The 13,038-nt window shown below is 38.5% G+C and overlaps 1 long non-coding RNA gene across 1 annotated transcript; it reads right to left on the bottom strand.

The window, feature by feature from the left end:
- Positions 1-229: 229 nt before the first annotated feature.
- LOC113106756 (uncharacterized) lies at positions 230-2,695 on the bottom strand. The gene is made up of 3 exons (XR_003292568.1): positions 2,627-2,695; positions 2,440-2,551; positions 230-250 (listed from the first exon to the last, which is right to left on the bottom strand). It is a non-coding gene; the product is annotated as an uncharacterized LOC113106756 (long non-coding RNA).
- Between the last annotated feature and the right edge of the window lie 10,343 nt (positions 2,696-13,038).

Raw genomic sequence — 13,038 nt, forward strand, 5'->3', positions numbered from 1 at the left:
GTAGGCCCAGAAGCAAAATCACATCACACAAACAAACCAACAAAACAATAAAAAATGCACATAAATCACAAGAAAACAGTGGCTGGCCTGGTCCCTTTTTGGAAATAAACAATCATGTTAGTTGCCAGCCTCATTAAACAGCATAGCATAGTCAACTCAAACACGGCTAAAAAATATAGGCCTACTTTTCAGTATGCTCAACTGTCCCACAGTTCATTGACATATGAAAACAAAGGTGAACATTCCGTTGCTACAGACAGACAAAGTATTTTAAAACATGTTCCAATGCAGATATAAAACACTCAATGGCAAATCGTCCCCTTGGAATTATAAGGTTCTATCTGACATTTTTGTCAAAATTGAGTTATTCACATATTCTTATTCTGTGACAACTTATTTACATTATGTGATGTTTTTTTTTAAGTTGTGTACATTTTGGGACTTTTTATTGAAAAAACAAAAAGGTTCTATCTACAAAGGCAAACTCTAACTTGGCTCTATAAGGTTCTATCTGCGTGAGCCAATCAGCATTTCGAATTCACAGAAGAGGACCAATCAGGATCAACTTTATATGTCGTGTCACCGGCTTTAGATCGCAGTGTGAGGATTATGGCACGCAACAAAGTTTTTAAGAAACCTAAAGATCTACAATTTTATTGACGATCTTGTCAAGGACCGCAGCTCGAATTCCAGGCAAGTTCACTCTTTATTTTTTTATGTCTTGCAGAGAAGATTGTTTTCATAGTTAGACAACACACTAGCCAGCAGCGCTAGCTTTATAGTTCCTGATATTAAGAGGCAAGCACTAAGATTAAAACGAACGAACCTATCCTACTCAAAATAGTTTGTTTACAGTAAGTTATGATCGTTATGTGAACAAGTGAAAGATCGTTAAAGCAGTTACCTGAGTATTAAAACGATTTAAGAATGATTGCAGACTGTGTAGCTACTCAATGGTATACCATGCTGCTAAATATATATATAATTTAAATATTGTGTTTAAATATGTATTTATTCACATGTATTTTTTTTTCTCCAGGGAGGTGACAAGGTAGATGCAGTAGGGCCTAGGGTCTTACCAGACAAACAAGTGGGGAGCCAGTGACTGCACCTAACAGTTTACAAATTAAAGAGCTGGGGTCTACTCAGAAAAGAAGAAACGGGAGAAGTGTCTCAGATAAAGTCTGTGTTTGAAAAAAATGAGTCACAGAGAGTATAATAGTTATGTGTTTTAAAAAATGAGTCTGACATTTTTTTGTGATTTAAATATAGTCAGTGAATCATTTTTCAATGATTATTAAACTTTATGAATTAATTTGCTGAAACATGTCTCTTTTCTTTTTTTTGTTGCAGTTTTTAAAGTCTTAAAATGTCAATATTAAGCCTTAAAGGTCAAATATTCAACAATTTAATTGATTGGGTCTTAATTATAACAATAAACATTAGCATGTTATTTCAGCCATACTGATGTCTAGAGAGGCAGAACCTGATTTTACCAAGTGAGACATGTTCCTGGGACAACATCGTTGTTGACCCTGGAACAACATTGTGATTAACCAATCAGATTTGAAGAACCAGTTTTTAGATTTTGTGAAGTTTACGCTTAAAATCAGTGTTTGGTGCTTGTACATCAGTGTCATTCATCTATCATTTCCTCCGATTTTAGGGATTACTCATGGTTAAGGTTAGGTTTAGGTGTAGGGATATGGTTAAGAATATATTTTTGGAGTAAAATGTTGTTCCAGGGTCAACAAAATATGTTGACCTAGGAACACATCGAACTTGGCAAAATCAGGACGTGCGTCTAGAGAGAAAGCCATTTTACCTGGCCCACTTTAGGTGGAATAAAGTCCTGCTCAGATATATTACTGTAGCTTCTTTCTGTCTAAACAAAAGAAAGATTAAAGTAACAATTTCTGCAATAATGTGTTTAATTACCCACCAAATTGTTACTAAAATTAACATATGCACTCAACAAAATATTTAGACCTACCTTGCTTAATTTGAAATGTCCTAAATACATGAAAGTGCTAAAAATATAAAATAAATGTCATAGAAAGCATACAATTTTACTTTCTAACACATTTTGAGACATTGTTACAACATTAAGTTTATATTCAATGTTCAAATTATGTTTTGGCAGATAGAACCTTATAATTCTAAGTGAAAAGTGTTTTTTTTTTAGAATTAGAAGGTTCTATCTGCATTTGACTCATTCCAAAAATCCCCATTTACAAATTTGATAGGATTTTGATATTGTATATTTAGAAATACATTTAGGGTCCCTGTTATTTTCATGTTTGAAAGAAACTTGTTCCCCATATATATTTTCCTATATGTAATGCAAAAACTTTGAAGCTCAATATCTCAAAACTGCTCAGAACGCAGATAGAACCTTATAATTCCAAGGGGAAGAAATGTGCATATTAAGGCATTTACCGATGCAGCCCAGCAGCTCAGGTCACAATGAGGTGATCACAACACATTTTAAAACTCCATGCAGAAGCCTGTGTCCTCCATGAAGAGTAGACACACACTTCTAGAAATTACCCTGATAAAACAAAATAAATATTAAAATTAAAATGGCAGTGATTAATCATGCTCTACCATGACCAACAGTACCTACACTGAAAAGGAAGCCCAACGCGCACAACAGTGTCCAGCACCAACACAAAGAGAATCTGCCTTCTTCTTCTTCTTCTTGTTTAATGGCGATTAACTCCAAAGGAGCATAATCGCCACCTACTGTGTTGGGTGGCAAATTATCCTTGGGTGATAAGTCTGAAGTTTAAAACTATTTCCTCTTCCTTCTTTCACAATTGGACCATTAACTATGTTTCCAGGTTGAACCCTACTCTATCATCCCACATACATAATAATTATTTATCATACCTGCAATACCTGCAATAGAGGTTTCATTGAGCTTCATCCGGCGCTGCGTGGTCAGCTCCTCCGTCCACACTCAGCCCCCATGGGTGGTTCAACATTTCAAGTATATCATATTCTAAATCCCAAACCTGAATCATATATAAACATTATTAGTGCTCTATACATCTGTCTATCCATTAATCCTTTTCCTAAAATATCCTCATTCTTCATTCTATCCTCTCCATTCTTCAGATGACTGAACAATACATCCCGGAAAATATTATATTTACTACAAATAAATAATACATGAAATACATTTCCAGATACACCACACACATCACATAATCCATTTTCATGTAGCCCCATTATTGCCAGTGTTGAGTTTAACCCTGTATGTCCCAATCTTAACCTAGACAGCAATACTTCTTCTTTTCTATTTCTTCCCTGACAATGTATCCTGCCTACTGTCTGTGTGATACTATAACACCATCTCCCTGTGCTACTACAGTCCCATCTAATTTGCCACTTCTTCATTAAATTTCTCTTTAAAATCGATTTTGCCTCCTTTTTCCCCATAGGTACTTTAACATCCACCTCCGTCTTGTCTAGTGCTTTTTTTGCTAGTTCATCAGCAACTTCATTAACAGATACCCCAATGTGTGCTGGTACCCAACAGAAATACACCACTATTCCAGCCTCTTTCAGTCTGTATAGTGATAAATATACTTCCATTAATAAATCATCTCTGTCTGATCTTGCATGTACTATGCTAATTAAAGCTGAAGAAGAATCTGAACATATTACCACTTTATTTGGTCTGACTTGTTCGACCTACTGTAGTCCTATTATTAAAGCTGTTAACTCTGCAGTGTACACAGACATCTCATCAGTCAACCTCAAACTAATCTGTTCTTTTAAATTGTGGAATATATACACCTAATCCAACCTTTTGACTGATAGGTTCCTTAGAACCATCTGTAAATATTTGTAATACTGAATAAAATGTGTTATTTAAAAAAGCATTAACCTCATTTCCAGTGTACTCTTCTTTGGGCTTGTCTAGTAAACTCAAATCTACAAGCGGTTCAGGGACTTTCCATGGTGGAGTATTAGTAAGTGGTATACTGGGACAGAAGATCTTATTATCCATGCAACATTCCTTAGCCCATACTCTGCTCTTCCATCCAAAACTGTGTCCTCCATCATATGAGTATTCCCAGCACTCCTCCAATACTTTACGGGTAAGGTGATTATTTACTGATTGCTGAAGATTTACCCAGTATGTAATTGCCAGTTTTTCTCTTCTAATATCTAGAGGCATCTCTCCCATTTCTACTCCAATTGCATCTACAGGGGATGTCTTAACTGCTCCACAACATATTCTTAGTGCTTTGGATTTAATTATATCTATTTTTTCAGTAAAGACTTGGATGCCGAACCATATACAATACATCCATAATCAAAGCAGGAACGAATCAGTGCTTGATACATGCACAACAATGCACTACGACTAGCTCCTCAATTGTGACTGGCAACCGTACGCATGCAATTTAAGATCTTTTTACACTTTGACTCAATTTTACTGATATGACATTTCCATGTTAATTTTCCATCAAACCATAATCCAAGATATTTAAACACAGGTACTCTTTCCAATATTTGATCAAACAACTTCAGTTTTAAATTTTCATTCCTCTTGTTTTTTGTGAATAACATATATTGTGTTTTTGAGACTGAAAACTTTAGACCCCAATCCAATGGCCATTCTTCTACTTCTTTAATTGACTCCTGAATGCCTTTAACCACATTTTTAATATTACGGCCTCTCTTCCATAATGCTCCGTCATCTGCATAAAGAGCCGATCCTATTCCTGGTTTATTAACTTTATCAAAAATATCATTGATCATTAAATTAAACAATAATGGGCTAATTGCACTACCCTGTGGAGTTCAATTTAGAATGTTATAAGGAGCTGACAATTCTTCCCCAATTTTCACCTGAAAAGTGTGTTCAAATAAAAAATCTAAAACCCAATTATAAAGTTTGCCACCTATTCCAATTTTATTCAGTTTAATTAGCAAACCTTCCCTCCACAACGTGTCATAAGCCTTTTCTATGTCAAAGAAGACTGCAATCATGTACTCTTTCATTACAAAAGCTTTTTTAACTTCATTTTCGAACAATATTAAAGCATCTGCTGTAGACCTACTTTTCCTAAAACCACTTTGAAATGTTGATAACAATTCCCTTTTCTCCAAAATGTAATTCATTCGCCTCACAATCATTTTTTCCATTACTTTTCATAGTGTAGAGGTAAGAGCGATGGGTCTATAACTACTAGATTTTGTTATATCTTTACCGGGCTTAGCTAGAGGGAGCACAATTGCAGTTTTCCATTGTTTAGGAAGGATACCCTCATTCCATATATAATTATATAAGTCCAATAATGCTTCTAATGCTTTTGGTGATAATTTCTTTAAGATTCTATAACTCATCATATCTCTTCCTGGTGTGGTACTCTTTGAGTTATTGATTGCTGTTTTTAATTCAAAATAACTAAATCATCATCCAAAGTATTATTAAAATCTTGCTTTTTCTTTCAAGAATCTCCATAGATATTTTTAATTTGTTGTCGTCTTGTTAAAAATTTATCATCTAAATTTTCAATGCTATGAGCATTAGCAAATTTTTGGGCCAACATAATAGCCTTCTCTTTATCTGTGATAGCTACCTTCCCATTTTCCTCCATTACAGGTATTTTCTTAAAGCTGTCAATTCCATTCATCTTTTTAATCATACGCCAGACTGCATTTATTTCAGTTTCCCTACCTATTGTGTCACAAAATTTTTGCCATGCTGTCCTTTTTGTACTTTTAATAATCTTTTTAACATAAGCCCTTTTCCTTTGATAATCTATGACTGCTTCTGGGGTGAGTGTTCTTTTTAAGAACTGAAATGCTTTATTCCTTTCTCTGATTGCTGCCGAGTACTCCTCTATCCACCATGGTACATTCTTTCTTGTACTTATACCAGTTGATAGTGGGATAGACTGAGAGGCTGCAAAATAAATACCATTCACTACTTCATTATATCGGTCATCAACACTACCCTCTACTGACAGATTTTTGAATTGTTCTTCATATAACATTTGAAGTTTTCCCCAATCTGCTTACTTAAACATTTTTGAATTTGAATCTTCTTTTGAAATACACGTCACTGGAAAATGATCACTTCCTATATTATCCTTAGATACTGACCACATACATTTACCAGCTAATGATGCTGAAACTAAACATGACATTCCACCTCTTGCTATATCTATTCTTGTTGGATTACCATCATTTAAACATACTAAAGAGTTATCTTCCATGAACTCTTCTATTATTTCTCCATTTTTATCTGTACTCTTACTACCCCAAATACAATTGTGAGCATTAAAATCACCACATATAATCATTTTGTTTGCCTTTTCTCCCATGGCATTTTTCAGGATGTCTATACATACGCTCTCTAAATTACCTTCATTATTTATTTGTCTATATATCACATTTTCTTTTATGAATGTTGCACACCCTCCACCTCTACCATTAATCCTGTCCTTCCTTATTACCTCATAGCCATTCATCTTAAAATCTAATGACTTGCATAACCATGTTTCTTGTATACAAATGATATCAGGAGATTTATTCATATCTGCAATATTCTTTTTAAACTCCTGCCCATTAGCAATTAAGCTTCTGGCATTCCAATGAAGCAACAGGAAGGACATGATAATGTTATATATCATTATATTGAGATGCATCATAATTTGTTGTTATACTACCTTCTGTTCTCCCTTCTTTAGACTGTAGAATCTTGTGAACTTGCTCTGCTGATATACCGATGCAGTTCAAGAATTTGTTTGCACATTCTACCACAATTTTTATTTTATCAGATCTTCTTTCTACCTGCCCAGTGCCATTCACCACTGCACAGATAAATGCCACAAAATCAGTTTTGCTCATGTTAATGTTGTCATTTGAGTCATTCTTTAACAAGTTCAGCTGTTCCATTGACTTGTCATTCTGAGAGGTTTGTTCCGGTCCAATATGTATTCTTGTATCGTCTACAAGTTTCACTCTATGAGCTGCTTCTGCATATGTTACATTCTGGGTGGATTTTACCTTTTGGATTTCACAAGCTTGTTGCTGTACTGGACATCCTGCATATGCAGCGCTGTGTTCTCCCCCACAGTTGCAACACTTGATCTCAGCTCCTTCCTGACACTTCCCGTATTCATGCTCCTCTCCACATTTTGCACACCGCATTTTCCCTTTGCAAACAGCAGCAGTATGACCTATGCGCTGACACTTATAACAACGCAAAGGAGGGGGTAGATACTCCCGTACCACATAACTCATGAAACCTAGCTTCACCTTGACTGGTAGATTATTATCTTCAAAGTGTAACAGCACAGAAAGACGTTCACATTTTTCATTATTTTTCCATGTCGTCAATCTTCTAGCCAAAGCAACTTTACCTCCAATCAAGTTTCCTTTTACTTCTTCCATAGTTACATTTAAGGGTACTGCTGAAATAACGCCACATTTCTTCACATCTATTCCAGCACAACTTATTTTACCACCACCTAGTGTTTTCAGTTTTAGAATCTTTGCTTTCTGATTTTCATCCTTACATTTAATCAAGACTCTTAAATTGCTCAAACATGCTGCCCCTTTCACTGACCCCACTTCTTTTTCTATCGCTTTTGATAATTTAACAGGATGCATGTATTGCTCTGCTTGTTTGACAAATGTAATCATAACTTTTATTTCCTTTTCCTCACTGTTTCTCATCATCCTTTGCCCTGAATCCCTGATTTTACTTGTAACGTTACATAGTTTCTCATATTCAGACTCATCACCCATGTTATTTCCTTTTTTCCTTTTATTATATCGTACTTCTTGGAAGTCCATATCTTGATTGCCATCATCCGAAGAATCGACCATTATGTCCACCTACTTCAACTCAAGAACCGTTCCTGTTTTGTCCTTTTAGAATCTATTAATTTGTCCTGACGTTTCCTCCTGCTCCGGCTCGACTGTTGTTTGTCTTTAGCGCCTTGACGCTCTCGCCAATCGTCGTCCTCGCCGAGAATCTGCCTTGCAACCAGCAGACACTTATCACTTCCTAATTGGTCGTGTGACTTTTCAAAACATCATGTGATCCTGGGTGTGAACGTGATGCAACTAGGTTGTGTGCCTGCCTATGTAGATCCCAACAAGATTTTTACAAGAGCTCATTAAATGGCATCATATGCTGGGGTTATAGTCTACTTTTTCACATGGTAAGTTGTATTAAGGAATGTTCTTAAATGGGTTTAGAAAAATGGCTCATTATTACTGTAATAAAATAAAGGAAAGTTTAAAGTGTTTTATTAATGTGTGCTTGGAAATACCTAATGTTTTGATAACCAACATAGAAATGGATAATGTAATTTTCTGATTTCATACAATTTTATTGAAAAGCTGCGTGTCCTTAAGCTTCAAGGTGCCAAGCATGTGCCACACCACTCTTGGCTTGTTAATTTACTTTTAACTTCTAGCTCCACCCACCTGATCTCAAGCCAATTAGGACACTATAAATTGCACCTGTGCCCACAGCACCTTCATTCTGGTGCACATGAGGTGTTTCTCAATGTCAAGGATACTTCCTTGGCAGGACTGATCCTTCCAAGTCACTTCATTCAGAGGCTAGGCGAGACTCCTCTTTAGCATTTGGAGAACACGTAAATGCAACAGGCTAGCAAGTGCACGTAATTGCGTCATTACGTCAGTGAAAAGGTCCGTTTGAATAACGCTGTGAATGGTATTGTTAAATTACTTTGGACAGCTTAAATGGTTATTTATAAAATAATTGCTGATGACGCAACCAAGTTAACAATTGTAAAATGACAGTTAACCATTTGTATAATTTACAATATGAATATGGTATTAATTTGTACTGGCATTTAAACGTTAAACTTTACTTATTTACTACAGTTATAACAAATGTTTGGTAACGTAAATAAAAACTGTTAACGCTCCTACTACGCTAACGTTCAACATTTTTGAATTTTTGAACAAGATAGCAAAGCTGCGCGCATATGATTGTGGGTGATTTGAGAGCGCGAAGGATACACATATGCATACTTTCCTGTGTATGGCATATTTTTCGAACAAAGGAAATTCCGAGGATCCTCGACATTGGAACAGTCTTTCGACAGATGTCGATGACGTAGCATCCTCGAAATACTGGCTTCAGAGGATCCTTCCTTGACATTGAGAAACACCTATGGATGCACTGTGAAGAGGACTGAGTTATTTCTCCTTAGTTTTTGCCCTGCGTGTGTGTATTTGACCATGTAAGTGCTTTTGTTTGACACTTAACTATTATTCTGTATTTCTCAAGTTTGTCCTAAATGTTTATTTTGCTGTATTTCCTGCTTAAGCATGTTCTGTAGTTATTTAGATATGTATTTGAGATTTATAGTATGAGTAAATGGCCTTATGCATTGTTAAATTACGTTATTTTCTGTGAATTCATTGTTATGTTTATTGTTAACTAAATCATTGTAATTCTGTCCTTTTGTAGAAACCACATGCTCGCACACATACACACCCATACCTACTACCTGATTTGGAAGGAAAATAAAGACCTTAACATCAGAGTGACTAGACTGGACCTGTTCTTATTGACAGCCCCGTTGGCTTCAAGCTAGCTACCTAAACATTCTCCTACTGCTTTTCATGGTCCTTCGAGCTGGAGCTCATTGGTGATCAGTGGATATGTCTAGTCACTCCCTGCCCTCATTGTCTCCGCATGAGCACCCACGTTGCCAGGCTCAGCTCCCCGCACGTTTTGATTTCATCCTACAACATCATCAGCGGTTGCAACCTACAGCAGAAGCACCAGAACAACAACTGTGACATCCTGCAGATATTCCTGGTACTGGTCATCATTATCAACCCTGGAAAATGAGCCAGAGGAGTTGGAATTGCCCACGGAGGGAGACATTCAGGAGGACATTCCACACCCTCACTCGCCTGTCAGATCTGGGAGAGTGCAAACTCCTGTTGTCGAACACCCACTTACCTCTCTAATAGCTCCCATTCCTGATACTCAAACTGCACTCCTACAACAATTGGTAGAAGAATTAAGAAATCAGGGTAGACTAATCCAGCAGTGTATGCTCTGAAGCAGAACTCCCTCCTCACAGTCTCGCTTGCCATCCCCTTGCCCTGATAATCTTAACCTTCAATCAGCAGCATTGCCACAAGCCCATACAGAGGGCCATAGGCCCTCTCCTCTCCTACTTCAGCCACAGTTTCCATCTACTTTGCCTCCTGTAAGTCGTGCCCCTCCTACCCAACCTATGTCACAGTCGTTGCAGAGCACGCATTCTCCTGGCTGTGGTCAGTTTCCTGCCACATATCAATCACCAGCCTCATATAACTCCATGCACCCAGCCTATACACTGCCAAACCAACCTTTTGCCTGGTGTTTTGTCCTATTCTGTTCAGCCGGCATGTCAGTCTCTCAATGTACAGCCTAACCACCTGACATTGGTTTTGCCCCCATTTGCCTCCTGCAGTTAACCTGACTGCCCATTATGGGACTCACAGCTGAAAGTGCTCTACCTAACTTATAATTGTAACCGTTTCCTACTTCGGTGTGTCACAAACATAATTGTGGTGTCTTTAGAAAGAAGACCCTTTGGGCTTTACTTTTTATCAACCAGATTTGATAATGCTCAAAAATATTAAAAGTTCTAGACACTGAAGTGCCTTGAATTTTTTTTTTTTTAATTTTTTTTTTTACCACTTTTAAATATATTTTTTTATTTGATATAAAAATACACGAAACGAGTCCTGGAGCAATCTATAAAAGTATTAAAATAAGTCCTATGTCATCCGTCAAGCCTTCACTGCTGAACAGCTATCATTGTCAGAACATTCTCGCCCGGTGAAATTTCTCCAGCGGCGCTACTCACACCTCCGTCAGCTCCCTCTCAAAAGTAAGGCCACTTCTCCTTATAGGGGCTGATCATACACCCCTTATCCCAACACAACCTGTCAAATTAGGCCCTCCTGGAACCCCTGTAGCAATCAAGACCCGGCTCGGCTGGACACTGCAAGAGATCTTTCTAGCTTACCTTCTACTTGTTCTCATTATATCTCCTTTAAATGCCCACCTGATGACATCTAACATAATGTTCAGAAATTATGGTAGATTGATGTGTTGCCACAGAGAAGCATGAAAGCAGTGGTTCGATCCAAACAGGATCAAGAGGCAATGCACCAGCTTGAGACCCAAACTATCAGAACACCTGTTGACTGTGTCCTACGATATGCAACACCCCTCCTCCGTGTAGACCCCTGGCCCTCTCTGAAGGCCCCCAAGGAGGCAGTAATGTCCCGTCTCCGCAGCTGTGAAAGGCGACTCCTTCAAAATCCACAACATGCAGGGAACTATACTGGCGAGATACAGAAATTAGTTAATTCCGGGTATGTAAAGAAGTTGACATCCTCTAAAATAGAAGATACTCCTGAGTCCTAGTTCATACCCTACCACAATGTGCATCACAATGGTAAAGATCGCATTGTGTTTAATTGTTCCTTCTCCTACCAAAATCAGTGTTTGAATTCACAGTTACTTCCTGGACCAATCCTCGGGCCTTCCCTCCTTGGAGTTTTGCTCTTTTTTAGGCAGCACAAGATTGCAATCAGTGGAGACATTAAATGAATGGCAAGTCCTCCCCTTTGGCACAACCTCAAACCATTGCTGTGCCATTTACATCCTCCAGAGGATAATCAAAGATGCTCAGGCAGATGAGTGCATTCACCATTCCATACACAGTAACTTCTATGTGGATAACTGTTTACAGAGTTTCCCTACCCCAGAGGAAGCCAGAGATCTCCTTCATAGTCTGCGCACTACCGTCTCCTCTGGTGGCTTCGAAATCAGAAAATGGGCCAGTAATGATCATCAGGTCATCTATCACCTTCCTCCTGAAGCCAGGTCAGAACAAACAGAGCTCTGGTTATCACACCATCCTTCTCTTGAACCCTTGGAGTCTACTCTAGGCCTCCTCTGGAACTGCCATACAGATACCCTCAGATACAGGCACAAAGCCATTGAATCTACCACTCCCAACTATGCGTCATATTTACAGAGTTCTTGCTAGCCAGTATGATCCTCTTGGCTATATCCTTCCTTACACCACAAGGGCCAAAATCATTGTCCAGCACTTATGGGGAAAGGCACAAGAATGGGATGACCCTAATCTCCCTCATGATCTCTTAAAAGCCTGGCTTTCATGGGAGAATAAACTCCCTAACCTCTCCACCATCATTTTGCCTCGCTGCCTTATACCTCATTCAGTAGACACCTCCTTAGTCACTCAAGACTTCCACATCTTCTGTGATGCATCAGAGAAGTCCTATGGTGCGGTAGCCTACATGCGCACCGAAGATGGTCAGCAGCAAGGGAATGTGTCCTTCCTTATGGCGAGGTCCCGCGTTGCTCCCAAAAAACAACTATCCATTCCACGACTTGAATTATGTGCTGCCCTCATAGGAGCTCAGCTATTCAGTCTCCTCCAAACAGAGCTCACCCTCCGTATCAGAAAGCCTATTCTGTGGACTGACTCTACCACTGTACTCCACTGGCTCACCTCTGATTCTTGCCGTTACAAAGTTTTCATTGGAACAAGGGTAGCTGAGATTCAGGAGCTCACTAAAGGCCTGGAGTGGTGTTATGTGGATTGTAAGAACAACCCAGCAGACGACCTAACTAGAGGAAAGCTACTTGTTGAACTTAGTAGGCCCTGCAGGTGGAACTAAGGACCTGCCTTCATGTTCCAATCCCACGAACTGTGGCCCACTAGCCCTGTTATAGATCAATCTGATGACGCTGAAGAGTGCCGTAAGCCCAGCTTCTTTGGTGCTGTATCTCTCAATCCGTACCCCTCCATCCCTGACCCCAGTCAATTTGACACCCTTGACTGCATGGCTGCATCCCTTCATGGAGCAGCAAAGCCTCCATCAGCAGAAAACTACCGTGATTCAGAGACAGCCATCCTAAGACAAGCCCAGGCAGATTCCTTCCGGGATGATTTAGCCTGCCTTCACACCCAAAAGCCCCTTCTT

Source organism: Carassius auratus, chromosome 8 (genome assembly GCF_003368295.1).
Source record: "Carassius auratus strain Wakin chromosome 8, ASM336829v1, whole genome shotgun sequence".
In the NCBI taxonomy this organism is placed as follows: domain Eukaryota; kingdom Metazoa; phylum Chordata; class Actinopteri; order Cypriniformes; family Cyprinidae; genus Carassius; species Carassius auratus.